The sequence below is a fragment of the Alligator sinensis genome, unplaced genomic scaffold (genome assembly GCF_000455745.1).
Source record: "Alligator sinensis unplaced genomic scaffold, ASM45574v1 scaffold736_1, whole genome shotgun sequence".
NCBI classification, from domain to species: domain Eukaryota; kingdom Metazoa; phylum Chordata; order Crocodylia; family Alligatoridae; genus Alligator; species Alligator sinensis.
In genome coordinates, this window is record NW_005842561.1 from 782955 (window position 1) to 794752 (window position 11798).

The 11798-nt window shown below is 44.8% G+C and overlaps 1 protein-coding gene across 8 annotated transcripts in view; it reads left to right on the forward strand.

Annotated features, from left to right (window-relative positions):
* LRRC8D (leucine rich repeat containing 8 VRAC subunit D) overlaps positions 1 to 11798 on the forward strand; it is a 61583-nt gene that overhangs the window by 40477 nt on the left and 9308 nt on the right. The window contains exon 2 of one of the 8 annotated variants that reach the window (XM_006032324.3): positions 5464 to 5670. The exons of the other annotated variants lie outside the window; for them this stretch is intronic. The gene's annotated coding sequence lies outside the window, so the exon portion shown is untranslated. The remainder of the gene's footprint in view (positions 1 to 5463; positions 5671 to 11798) is intronic. 8 annotated transcript variants of the gene reach the window in all.

The window sequence follows — 11798 nt, forward strand, 5'->3', positions numbered from 1 at the left end:
CCCGGGCCCCCCGGGGGGGGGAGGGGAGACCTCCCCCTGCCACTGCAGCTCCCTGACAGCTGGGAGCAATTCCAGCACACAGGGCTGGCCAGCCCCAGAGGGGAACTCTTCACACTCCTCCCTCTCCCCCACCACTGCAGGGCAGGGAGGGAGCCTCATTTTGTTGTTCAGGGGGCTCTTTCCTGCTCCTCCTCCCTGCCTCCCCCCCCCCCCCCCCCCCGGCCGTGGGGTAGGGTGGGGGGGCACTGCAAGGCTGCTCAGCCCTGGACAGGGACTCTTCCCCCTGCTTCTCCCCCACCACCGAGAGGTGGGGAGGGGTTGCTCCATGCAGTGCTGCCTGGCCCCAGATGGGGACTCTTCCCCAACCCCCTCCGCCCCCTGTAGTGTGGGGAGGGGGCTCTGTTCCATGCTGGGGGGTACTCTTCCCCCTCCTCCTCCCTCTGTCCCCACCCCCATTGCTGAAGGGTGGGAAGGGGAGCTCTGTGCAGGTTGCCTGGCCCCAGCCCTGGCGGGGGACGGGGCTGCATTGTTCAGTGCTGGGGGGGGGGGGGAGTCTTTCCCCTCCTCCTCTTCCTCCTACCCCCACCCCCCTGCTGTGAGGGGTAGGGGAGGCTCTGTGCAGGCTGCTCAGCCCCAGGAGGGGACACTTCCCCTTCCCAGAGGGAGGGGGGCTCTGTTCAGTGCTGGGGGGGGGAGGGGGGTACTTATCCTTCTCCTCCTCCTGGCCCCTGTCACCACAGGGCAGGGAGGGGAGGCTCTTGTGGTGCTCCGTGGCCCAGCCAGAGCACAGGAAGCAGCTTTAACAGAGCCGCAGCTGCGGGGGGTGGCTCTGGCCCCATGGCCCAGCCTGGCCTCGCTCAGCCATGGCTAAGGCAGCTGCTTGGTGGGGTTGGGCCACCCCCAGCGGGTGCAGCTCGGTGATGGGGAGACGAGCACAGCTGGGCAGTTGCTTCCCCTGTCAATGAGCGCAGACTGGCATACGCGACCAGCAGTTGGCCAGGCAGGGGCTTATCCGGGCTGTAACAGCTGCAGCCACAGGGTGTGAAGAGCGGGGGAAGATTCTTCCTCTGGGGCTGGGCAGCCTCGCACAGAGCCCCCCACCCTGGGGGGATGGGGAGAAGGAGTAGTCCCCCTCCAGTGCCCCACAGAGCCCCCCTTCCCTACCCTGGGGGAAAGAGAAGGAGGGGGAAGAGTCCCCCCCAGCACAGAACCAAGCCCCACTCCCTGTCCCGCAGGACAACCGTCCTGGCATGGCACTGGAAAGGTGAAGCGGGTAGGGAGAAGGGTTAATTTCTCCCTCTGTCCCTTCCAGGTCTGGCAGCCCCAGGGGCCACCGCTGCAGCCTCGAGCTGACAAGCGGACCCTGGCTGTGGTGGGGGAGGAGGGGAAGGAGGGAAGAATTAATCCTCTCCCTGCCCACTTTGCTTTAATGGGGCCATGCTGCCCCATGTTTTGCCATGTCCTGTCCCTGCTCTGGCTAGAGAGCAGAGGGGAGGGTCCAGCTCAGCTCTGGGGCAGAGCAGAGCCCAGCCCAGAGAGCATGCCGGGATGCTGGGGGAGTCTGATTTATCTTAAACCAGCAAGGGGTCTGGGACACGCATTGCATAAACCAGCTTCAGCCAAATCAGTTTGACTGAAGGTCCCAGTCTGTCTTCAAGGCAATTAATTGCAAGCAGCAAATGCCTTGTGTCAGGGCTTTATCTGGAATAGCCATTCCAGCTGCTCTGTTGGGGACAAAGCAGCCAAGGTCTTGCCCACTATAGAGGGGAGAAGATGTAATAGCTCAGTAGAGGCTGCTTTCTTTCCTCCCTTGTTATACCTGTTTGAAACCCTTGGTTAAAGGGAGAAAGGGGTCACTCCCTACCTCATATCCCCATGCAGGCCTCTGTACAATGGGCCAGGATTTGATCTAAATGATATTCCATTGCAGAGATGTAATTGAAATAACATTAAGAAAAATGAAACCTCGAGTTAAGATGCAACTAAGATCTTAATCTTATCCTACCACATCAGAACACCAGTGCTGCAGGGCATACCATAATACCTGTATATCTTTCTGAAGCCTCTCTAAATATTAAGAGTTGAGGACGCAAGAGAAATGATGGTTCTGAAATTCTGAGCTTCATGGTTTTGCCCTGTATTGAAAACCTTAGACACATTGGCAAAATCATGTTCCAGGGCTGAAAAAACTAAAATATTGGTTTAAAAGACAGTGACTCTCTTGACCCAGTTACTCAGATGTGCAAGTTTCTTCATGCCTGCTGGTTGACCAGGAAGTAAAACACTTTTGTAGGTCTTAATTCAGCTTAATTTTTAGTATATATGCAGATTACATGTTTGGTTACCTGTTGAAACAAAAAATAATTGCCTTGTTTTCTTTCCAAGAAGTGCTATCCTTTCTGTTAGTGGTTGGGAAGGGTGGGGGACGGTAGTATTCTCCTGACTTAAATAAATGGTGTGAAACTTGCAAGGACAGTTCAAAACATGTTGTGCACAGGGGAAAAATGTATTGCCTACAGAAGTAGTCAACTATACGCCCCTCCGGTCCCATTTTCTGCCTGCCTAGCTAAATAGGTGCCAGCATGGTTGTGAAAGACAGATACTGAAATGAGTGCCTCGTGGAAAGGTTGCTTTTAGTGCGTTAAGGCTCTTGTAATCATGACAGAAATGATAAGAATCTAGAAAAAATCAGCAGTGCCAGTAGGGAAATTCTTCAGACATGAATTTCATGCTTTTCAGTCGCTGCTGATTAGAGCATAAAACTGGATGAGTGCTGGGGAAATGTCTGTCCAGAGATGAGATTATATAAGATTCCTTTTCTCAGTATCCTTTGTTTTACGTCTTTGAAATCTGAACTTAAGCAGATATTTAGAATTCTTTATCTCTGCTTAAAACAAACTTGACTAGAAAATGGTTGGTTTAAAGAATTTAGGAGTTGTTTTGAGCTTCTTTTCTGTGAAAGCCTTTTATAAGTTCAGCGGAAAGAGCATGGCTAAGTATGTAGGAATGTTGTAACTGTAAAGGGATTTACCCAGCCATTATGTCAAACCTCTTCAAAGATAACTGTGCATGGGAAAGTTAAATTAGATTATGTTCTTGATCACTTTGTTATCCCACTTTCCTTTTGCACTTTGATCATTCCTTGCTTGGTCATGTTGCAGAGATGGGGCATTGGCGGTGCCTTCACCCCCCTGGTTTACCTCTGGCAGATTAGGATGGTCTTGATGTCTTTGAACTATGTGCCTTGTTGTGCAACAAAGTTTTTTCTATAGTTTTAGGAATAAGTTAGATGTGTACTTTTTGGGAACATTTTGGATAGGGATGGTCCTGTCTTGAGCAGGGGGTTGGACTGGATGATCTCCTAAGGTTCCTTCCAGCTCTGTTTCTTTGTATTGTGTAACACTAAGCACACTGCCATTTCTTAACCAGTACTTGATTTTAGGATGTGAAGCCCTTTGGGGAAAAGATTTTTTGCTTTTAAAACTGTATAACAGCCAGCATAATGAAACCATGATCTCAATTGGGATCTTTAGGCCAAATAAGACTAATAATTTACTGTTGCTACTTTTGAATTTTTTAATTGGATTCTATGGGTACGTTCCGACAAGTGTGCATGTGCAGGGGTGCACATTTTCTGCGGGACAAATAGCAGCTGCACGTATTTGTGCCACTGCTTTGTTGCTGGGCATGTCCCTCTACACATGCTGTGGTGTGGCAAAGTGACCCAGGTGGGGTAGGGGAGGCTGCAGCACCTGTGTTGGCCTCAGCAGCCTTACTTGGGGTCCTGGGGGCCTCCCAGAACAGCAGTGGTGCAAAGCCAGCTGCTCGGAATTTTGTCAGCAGCCAGAGCATGGCTCTGGCTGGCCAGGCTTCCTTTCTGGCAGCTCACGCTGCTGACACATGTGCCACACTGCTTTTTTTTAGTGGTGGGTACTTTTTTGGCACCACAATCTCCCGGGCAGCAAATTGGTGCATGTACGCTGCATGTGGTTTGCAGCGCCCCAAACCTCATGTGCACACTCATCAGGATGTGACCTGTGGGTGCAGACAGATGTAACACTTGAACTGTTCCAAGAATGTCACGGATTCTATTAACAATTGTCTGGGGTCAGACGTGCCGGCACATACCCTGATAAGGATTTGAAGTAGAAGTCCCCTTTTAGGCACTGTAGTGCTATCAAACCACCACCAGGGGTGTAGTGAGTACCCAGCCCCATTGTAGTTTTCTGTCCCCTCTTCTTACTAGCACTGAGGTTGCTAAAGACCCATTCCTGCACTATACTGAAGTATAATCAAGTGGTACTTGATTATGAGTGCTTGGGTGTGTGTATAGGCCTAGAAGCTGCCTGGATCTCTGCTTCAGGCTTCCCAGGGGCTGGGTTCTCTGGAGCTGCTAGAGCTTTCTCCATATTTAAAGAGCATTTTTCCCCAAGCCAATCACCAGTTTACTCCAGTTCCTGGGAATTGACCATGATTTGGTGCATCCTAGGCTGATCTGGGGACAGAAGGGTAGCCAGGGAGGGGGGTCACTGCTTAGACCTCTGTTTCTGTGCTCCTAGGAGCTCGGGGGGCTGCTCAAGGGTTCCACACTGCTGCCAGTGGACGGAGATTGACCAGCTCTTTAAAAGGAACGGATAGCTGAGTCCTTAGCCCCAAGGCCCAAAAAGCAGGGGTCCAGGCAGTTCCCCCCTGACTACCCCTCCTGGGAGGCATGGAGCCCTGGTCAGTTGCCAGCAACAAAGGGAAATTGACCAGCTCTTTAGAAGTGGAGAGCTGTGCCCAGCCAGGGAGGTTGTGGTCAAGTATAGGCACTAGAGGTTAAGGCAGTAAAGTTGTGTCTGGGTACCAGAGTGGCCAATTACCAGGCAGGGCTGGAGGTAGGGAAATGAGGAGCGGTGCCGTGTGGAATGCCTGAAGGACCAGCCAGACACTAGTCACAGAGTGTGGTGTCTGTACGTAACACTCAACTCATTCATAGAGAAGTGATTCAAAATAATACCTGATTTTTCAGCTATACTTTTGAAATAGCTCAGGAGGTTCAAACTGTTCTAAACTCGCTCATATATTTGGACAATTCTAGTTTAAACCACATTTAAACTAGTCTAAATATTATGTATGTCTGCACCCCATGTGTCTGTCCACATCCTACCAAATCAGAAATGTGGAAAATCACTGAAGGGAGAATACTTTGTTCTTTCTGGGTACTGTTAAAACCATCATTACCTATGTTTAGAGGGTCTCTTACACCAGTACCTGATGCACTGTGATGTACCCTCATGAACCTTTTTCAGTTAGCTGTGTTAATCTGAAGGTGGGCAGAAAGCAAAGCAGGGTTGAACTTTAGATACTAACTTGTCCATTTATAGCATCTAATGAAGTTGGTTGTAGTCTGCAAAAGTTTATGCCTCTCAGCAAGTTAGTCTATAAGGTGCCACCCTGCTTCACCTTCTTCTTTATTCACAGGGATAGAGACATCTTGCATCTTGAAGCATGGATTAGTGATAAAGGAGGCTGCAGACTTGGGAAGGAAAGCAAGTCTGTTGGAATAGTTTTCTCCTGTTTTGTGTCAACTTTTGGTCGAGTCTTTAGGAAATAGAGCCTATGAGAAAAGCTGTCATGATCTGCATATGTCAGCAAAAGCCCAAGATGGAGACAACCTCTAGAATACATGTAAGATGAGCATTATCTATTATTTATATTTGAATACAGAACAGAGCACACCTAGTCTACCCAACAATGGTATGTGGTGAGTGTCAAGAATATGAAGAAACACCATTCAGTAACTCTTGGAGAGAACGGTGTCTCTTATTAAGTGTATGAGAGAGAGAAAATCTAGTTAACTTAAAAAATCTTTCAGATGCAGATGATTTTGATTTGCTTTAAGGCCCCCTTTATATTGCTGTGACTGAGAGTCTTTAAGACTAAATTTATGTCCATTTTTAAAGTGTTTAATGTGGTAGAATAAGAAGTTGATCTTTGTTAACTTTTTCTAAGTTTCTAGGCACATTACTCTTTCTCTTAACAGTAATTTGTGTTCATTTTCAATTAATAAGGTACAGGCAGATATAGTGATTACAGCTGTCACTACAAGTGCCCAGACAACTGTGATGCTGTCATCCTCAAGACTTTTGCTTTCTGTGAGAAACTTTGTTTTCCTTTTCATTCTGCAGAGATAACCCACTTTCTGCCAAACAGAGAGCTATCAGTTTCATTATATTTAACTAAAGGCACTTGTGTTCTGCTTTTGGTTCTGTTGATATCAATCTGAGGCACTAAAAGTTCCGGGTTCAGGGGCACTAGTATCTTCAGTAGGAAGGGAGGGAAAGTCTCATATCTACTGAAAATAGATTACTTTGACCATTAAATAAATCTCCTTCTATTCTGAAGTGAATTAAGGTTAGAAATAGGAATTTTAAACCTAGATCCCTAGTTTTATTTATTTTTTAAAGACTGAAGCAAGATGAGTTAGGGTACCTTTTGCTCTTTTTATCTATTTTTTTTTTTTTTCCTCCCTCCCTCCCCTTTCCTTAGATGGAGTTAATGACTCTAACACAGTGTTTCCCAAACAGTGTGCTGAGGTGCAATGGTATGCCATCAGAAATGAACAGGTGCACTGTGAAATTTTACCATGGCAATGAGCTGCAATAGGTATGAGGATGGGGAATGCCTTAACAGCTGTGCTGTGGAAAATTTTTATTAATGTAAGTGTGTCTTGGGCTAGAAAAGCTTGGGAAACACTGCTCTAACATCTATGGTAGCAGTATATTATATTTTAGAGAACTGGACTTAAAAACATCAACCCAGCAGTTCCAGTTCTGGCCCCATTTCTTGCCACTTTAGAAGTTGCCACAATTCTGATGGATTCCATAAGGCGGAATACCCTTAGGCAGAAACTGGTTGTGTGTGACTGCTCTGGAGAGGAATATTTTTCAAAGCAATGAGATGGGTTACTGAGAGCAGTTTTAGTTTGAGTTGAGACTACTTCAGGTAGGAAGCTTCTGGCCCTGTGAATAGAAGGTAAAACTAACACACAGACACATCAAGGATTAGGATTCTGAAAATTCTAGGGATTTCAGTATTTCTCAGATTTCCAAATTAATTATGAAAGATTCATATACCTACATTTTTCCTTTTCTGCCAGGTGACTTTTGTTGTGGCTTTTTTCATGATCTGTTTCTTTAAGTGAAAATCAATTTTAGTGTCTAAGAAAGAAATACTAGAAATTATGGTGCTTATGAGACCTGTGTTTGTTTTAGGCCCTTGAACCTTGGTAAAAACCCAAGACGTGCCATTCATAGTGAGGCAGAAGGCTGCATGCTTGATGTTTGCAATCCATTCCTGTACTCGAGAGTGGCTACAAAAACACACTGCAGAAATTTTGTCAGAGACACAAATAGTAATTTTTGAAATGACAAACAGATTGAATGTTAAGTGATATCCAACTCCAAATCAATTTAGAGTTTATCAGATGGTGGAGCATTAAATTAAATTGTATACTCAGCTAGTGTAGATTAAATCCAATAACAAAAGTTTTTTAAAGGCGCAGTACCCATTTAAATAGCAAGCTGTTTCACACAAATCTCTGGCTTCTGCATGCTGATGAGACTCTTGCGAAATACCAGAACAGGAGATATCAAGAATCTGTGGGATGGGATTCAAATTGTATACCCACAAGCTCAGTATAGTCTAATGATATATAGCTTCAAGTATTTCCCCTGTAAATCTGTCACTTAAATTTGATACTGCTGCTGTTGCTGTTAATCAGATCTTAGGGCACCTGTACGTGTGCAGAGAGGGTGCTCCGACATGCTGTAATTTCATTGCATTGGCACATGGTAATTACCGCCGTCCAGCAGACCCCAGTGTTGTGTGTATCAGCGTCCCTGTGCTGAAAAATGGTGGCAGGGGTGCTTTAACTAAAGCTCACTTGACAAGCTTTAGTTAAAGCACCCCCACCACCATTTTCAGCGTGGGGATGCTGATGCACATGATGCTCCAGGCATTTAGAGCAGCTCTTGGAGCCACCCTAATTAATGTGCCCGCCCGCCCCTGCGCTTGGAGCACGTCTGTAACTGCACTTAGTTTCTGTAGTAACATTTGGGCTGTTTCTTGTGTGGATGAAGTACATTCTAGAAGTAGTCTGAGGTGAGGCTGGCACCATGTATACGTAAGTGCCAGTGCACTGTCTCAATCTGCAGTACTAGTCTGGTTCAGGATTTCTGTTCAGTATAAACTGACATTTGTGCCAGGAAGGACTCAATGCAAACACAAACAGCAGGTTTCAAGAGTATGATATAAAGTATTACACAAACAGAATAGACCAGTGTTGAAGGATAAAGAATTTTTGAAGGAGGAAGGGAAGAAAGCAAATAGTCTCTCTTGAGCAATAGTCTGACATTTGGTTGCAAAAAAAATCTCATTTCTTTTGCAAATCTGTTGAAATCTAAAGTTTATACAGTGGTGCATATGAAGAGTAGCAGAAGAGGACTGGGTTTCTTGATTGCCATTTATTGGGCACTGCCAACTTTCTCTGTGCTTGCAGAAAGAGGAAGAAATGCTCTGTGCCTGGGGAAGCTAAGCCAGGCAGATGATTCATTTCCTGCCTGATGTAGGTCCAGTCTTGTGGTGGTGCAGTCACTGTTTCATATGCTGGGTATTTGGAATCACACTAATTAGTCATTCTCTTATTCAGTCCTCAAGTACAAACTATATTAGCAGACAGTGTAACCCTTTGTAGTTTTTTTAGAATGAAACTCATTCCTAGTTTTGAATTGCTCCTCACTCCCTTTGGAAATCCATTCTTCAACATTTTTATACCTATTTTCTCCTTGTCCATTTGGCGCTCATTGTGTGGATTGGTAGCTTTTTTTTAATTACCATGGACCATATTTTATAATGTAGGATTGTTTTTTTCTTTTTAAGTTTTTGGGGGGTTTTTTGTTTGTGGTTTTGTTTTTTTAAGTGAAACAGTTTATCAAATAATCTTTAAAAGCAGGAGAGTTATAGAGTTGCAGAGAGAGCCAGATTATTTTTTGATCCAATACAGGGAAAAAAAATGAATTGTAAATAAATATGAAGAATGATGAACCAAATTGCTGGTTCCAGTTTCTATGACTTAGTCACATTTTAAACTGATTTTACTTATAAGCAGAACAGCTTAATTTCTAACCCAATAAGAAATGTCTCTCTTTGTTCGCTTAGCATTTACTTGATTACTGGTATTTTGAAGCCTGTCAATGAATTCTTAAGCTGTTAATCACATTTCTCAGGGGAATGTGCTAATACAGACTTCTCAAAAACTAATTAAGGGGCATTTAATTGGGCAGGTAACACAATTTATGCAAAACTGGTTACATTTGCTGATTTAACTAAATAGTATTTTAGTACTATTATCTTTTCATCGGTACATACGTAATTGCAGTGGGTTCTTGTTCTACTCTGATTGTTCAAATACAAGTAGTTTTAGTCTTTAAAGTGACTCCTAAGTGAAAGTGAGGCTTAAACAGAAGCACACATGCATTATATTCAGATTATTTTGGAGCTTTTTTTCATAAATTGAAATATTTTCAATTTTGGATCTTCATGTCACTTTGACACTAAGAGGCAAGTCAGTGCACTTGTACTGCCAAGATTTATAAATGTTCTATTCCATTAAACTGCAGACAACAGCTAAGTGGATTTTGTTTGGACACAACTATAGATAACTGCATAATGAAGTCATACCACAGTCTGCAAAGCAGTTTTTTATTTATCTTTTTTAGTAGAAGAAACAAATTGGACTATACAAATTTAGGGAGTTTTTAAAAGATTGACCATTATCCTGGCTAATGCATTAAATGACTTCACAGGACATTAGAGGTTATTTAGTTAATATATTAACACTAATTTAGGATGTGGCAAAAAAATGGGTCAAGCATTATATGCTTTGACAAGCAGAGAATAATTGCAAATGTTTCCTTATTTTGTTGTTGCATCCTAAAAGTTTGGGCAGAAATGAGAGCAAAATTTGAAGCTTTTAATCAAGGTAACCATAACTTTTTACTGAGAACAGAGAATCCACACAGAAAATGGTTTTCTGCTGAGGGATAATGATCTTAAGAGACTAAAATATAGTTATACCATCTCCACTCCTGTACATTGATTGAGCAAGTGATTGGGACTGGGAAGTGCGAGTAGGAGGAGACAATTCACCAAAATGCACTGTTTCACCTTACATAGCTAACTGTGTACTCTAGCTCATTTATTTAGGTACGTTGTAATAAAGATGAGTGAATTAGTGGGTTGTAATTAAAGTATCTTTAAAATGAGCTCAGGTTGCTGGTTATCAATCCTCATTATGTCTCAAAGAACCAGGACTTTCCAGTTTAAATCATGTACTGTTGTGCCAAAAAAGCAGTGGTTTGACTGAGGGTGTGGCACCATTTGTTTGGTGCCTTGTGAACTGTAAGGGCTTGGAACAGGGGTGGGCAATTATTTCTGGTGGAAGGCTGCTTACTGAGTTTTGGCAAGCCATTGAGGGCCGCATGACAGATAGCCAGGGGCAGATAAATATTAATTTTCTAAATTTTTAGGGGCCCCGAGGGCTGGATAGAATGTTCTGGCGGGCCACGTCCGGCCCACGGGCCGCATTTTGCCCACCCCTGGCTTAGAAACAAACGTTCCCCAGGAAATGTGTTCCTTGACTTTCCAGTGGAATGGTACAATGTCTTCTCCAGGGCTCTAAGACACTAACCTAGGGCATGGACATACACAGCTGAACCGTTACAAAATGTCACTAATTGGGAACTGGTTCACAATTGTGTGAAGTGCTGCGGCTCTGGCAGCAGTACATTTTTTCCAGAAGAAAGCCTTTTGTTCTGGGATCCCACAGATGTCCATTGTCCCACTTCAAGTATCTGTGAAGTATGAGGGTGCGGACAGTCATAACACTTGAACTAATCCAACAATATCATTAGGAACTCATTCACAACTGTCCCAGTTTAGGGGCGGGGGGTCTACATGTATACTGCCAAAGACTGTAAGTAGAACAGTCGCCTTTTAGGCATGTCTGTGCTGTCAAATCATCACAGGGGAGAGGGGTTAGGATATACCCAACTCAGCATGCCTTCCATTGGCAAGTGCCCCAGTATTGCCTAGGCAGAGGAGGAAACCCTAATTGGCTGGACACCAAGAAAGAAGAAGAAGATGCCTGCTGCCCACAACTGCAATTTTCTGATCCACCTTCTCACTAATATTAAGTTCAACAAAGACCATTCCTGTACTTTACCAAAATCTGTGTGGTGATAACCTAATTGTGGTGCCAAGGTATGTGTGTGGGTAGGGGGATGCTGCTTAAACCCCAGATTCTGGGTTCCTGTGAGCTGGGTGCTCTGGGACTGTCAGAGATTTTGTAGCTTTCAGAGAACACTTTTCCCCAAGCCACTCATCAGTTTTTTCAATTCCTGGCAATGTACCGGGTCTTGGTGCATCACATGCTGATTTGAGGGTGAAGTGGGTAGCCAGTTGCTGGGGTTGCAGTGGGAAGGTAGGCCCAATGTTTCTGGCTCAGACTACTGCAGTAAGACTTTCTGTAGGGGTGGCCAGGTGGGAGGGTTCCTGGATCTTTGATCCTGGGTTCCTGGGGAGCTGGGTATTCTGGGGCTGTCCAAAGTCACCATTGCTTTTAAACAGCATTCTTTCCCCAAGCTACATGTCAGTTTTATTCAATTTGTGGCAATTGAGCAGGTTGGGGGCATCCCAGGCTGATTTTGGGATGAGAGGAGCCGGGGCGGGGGGGGGGGGGGGGGGGGGGTGAGGGG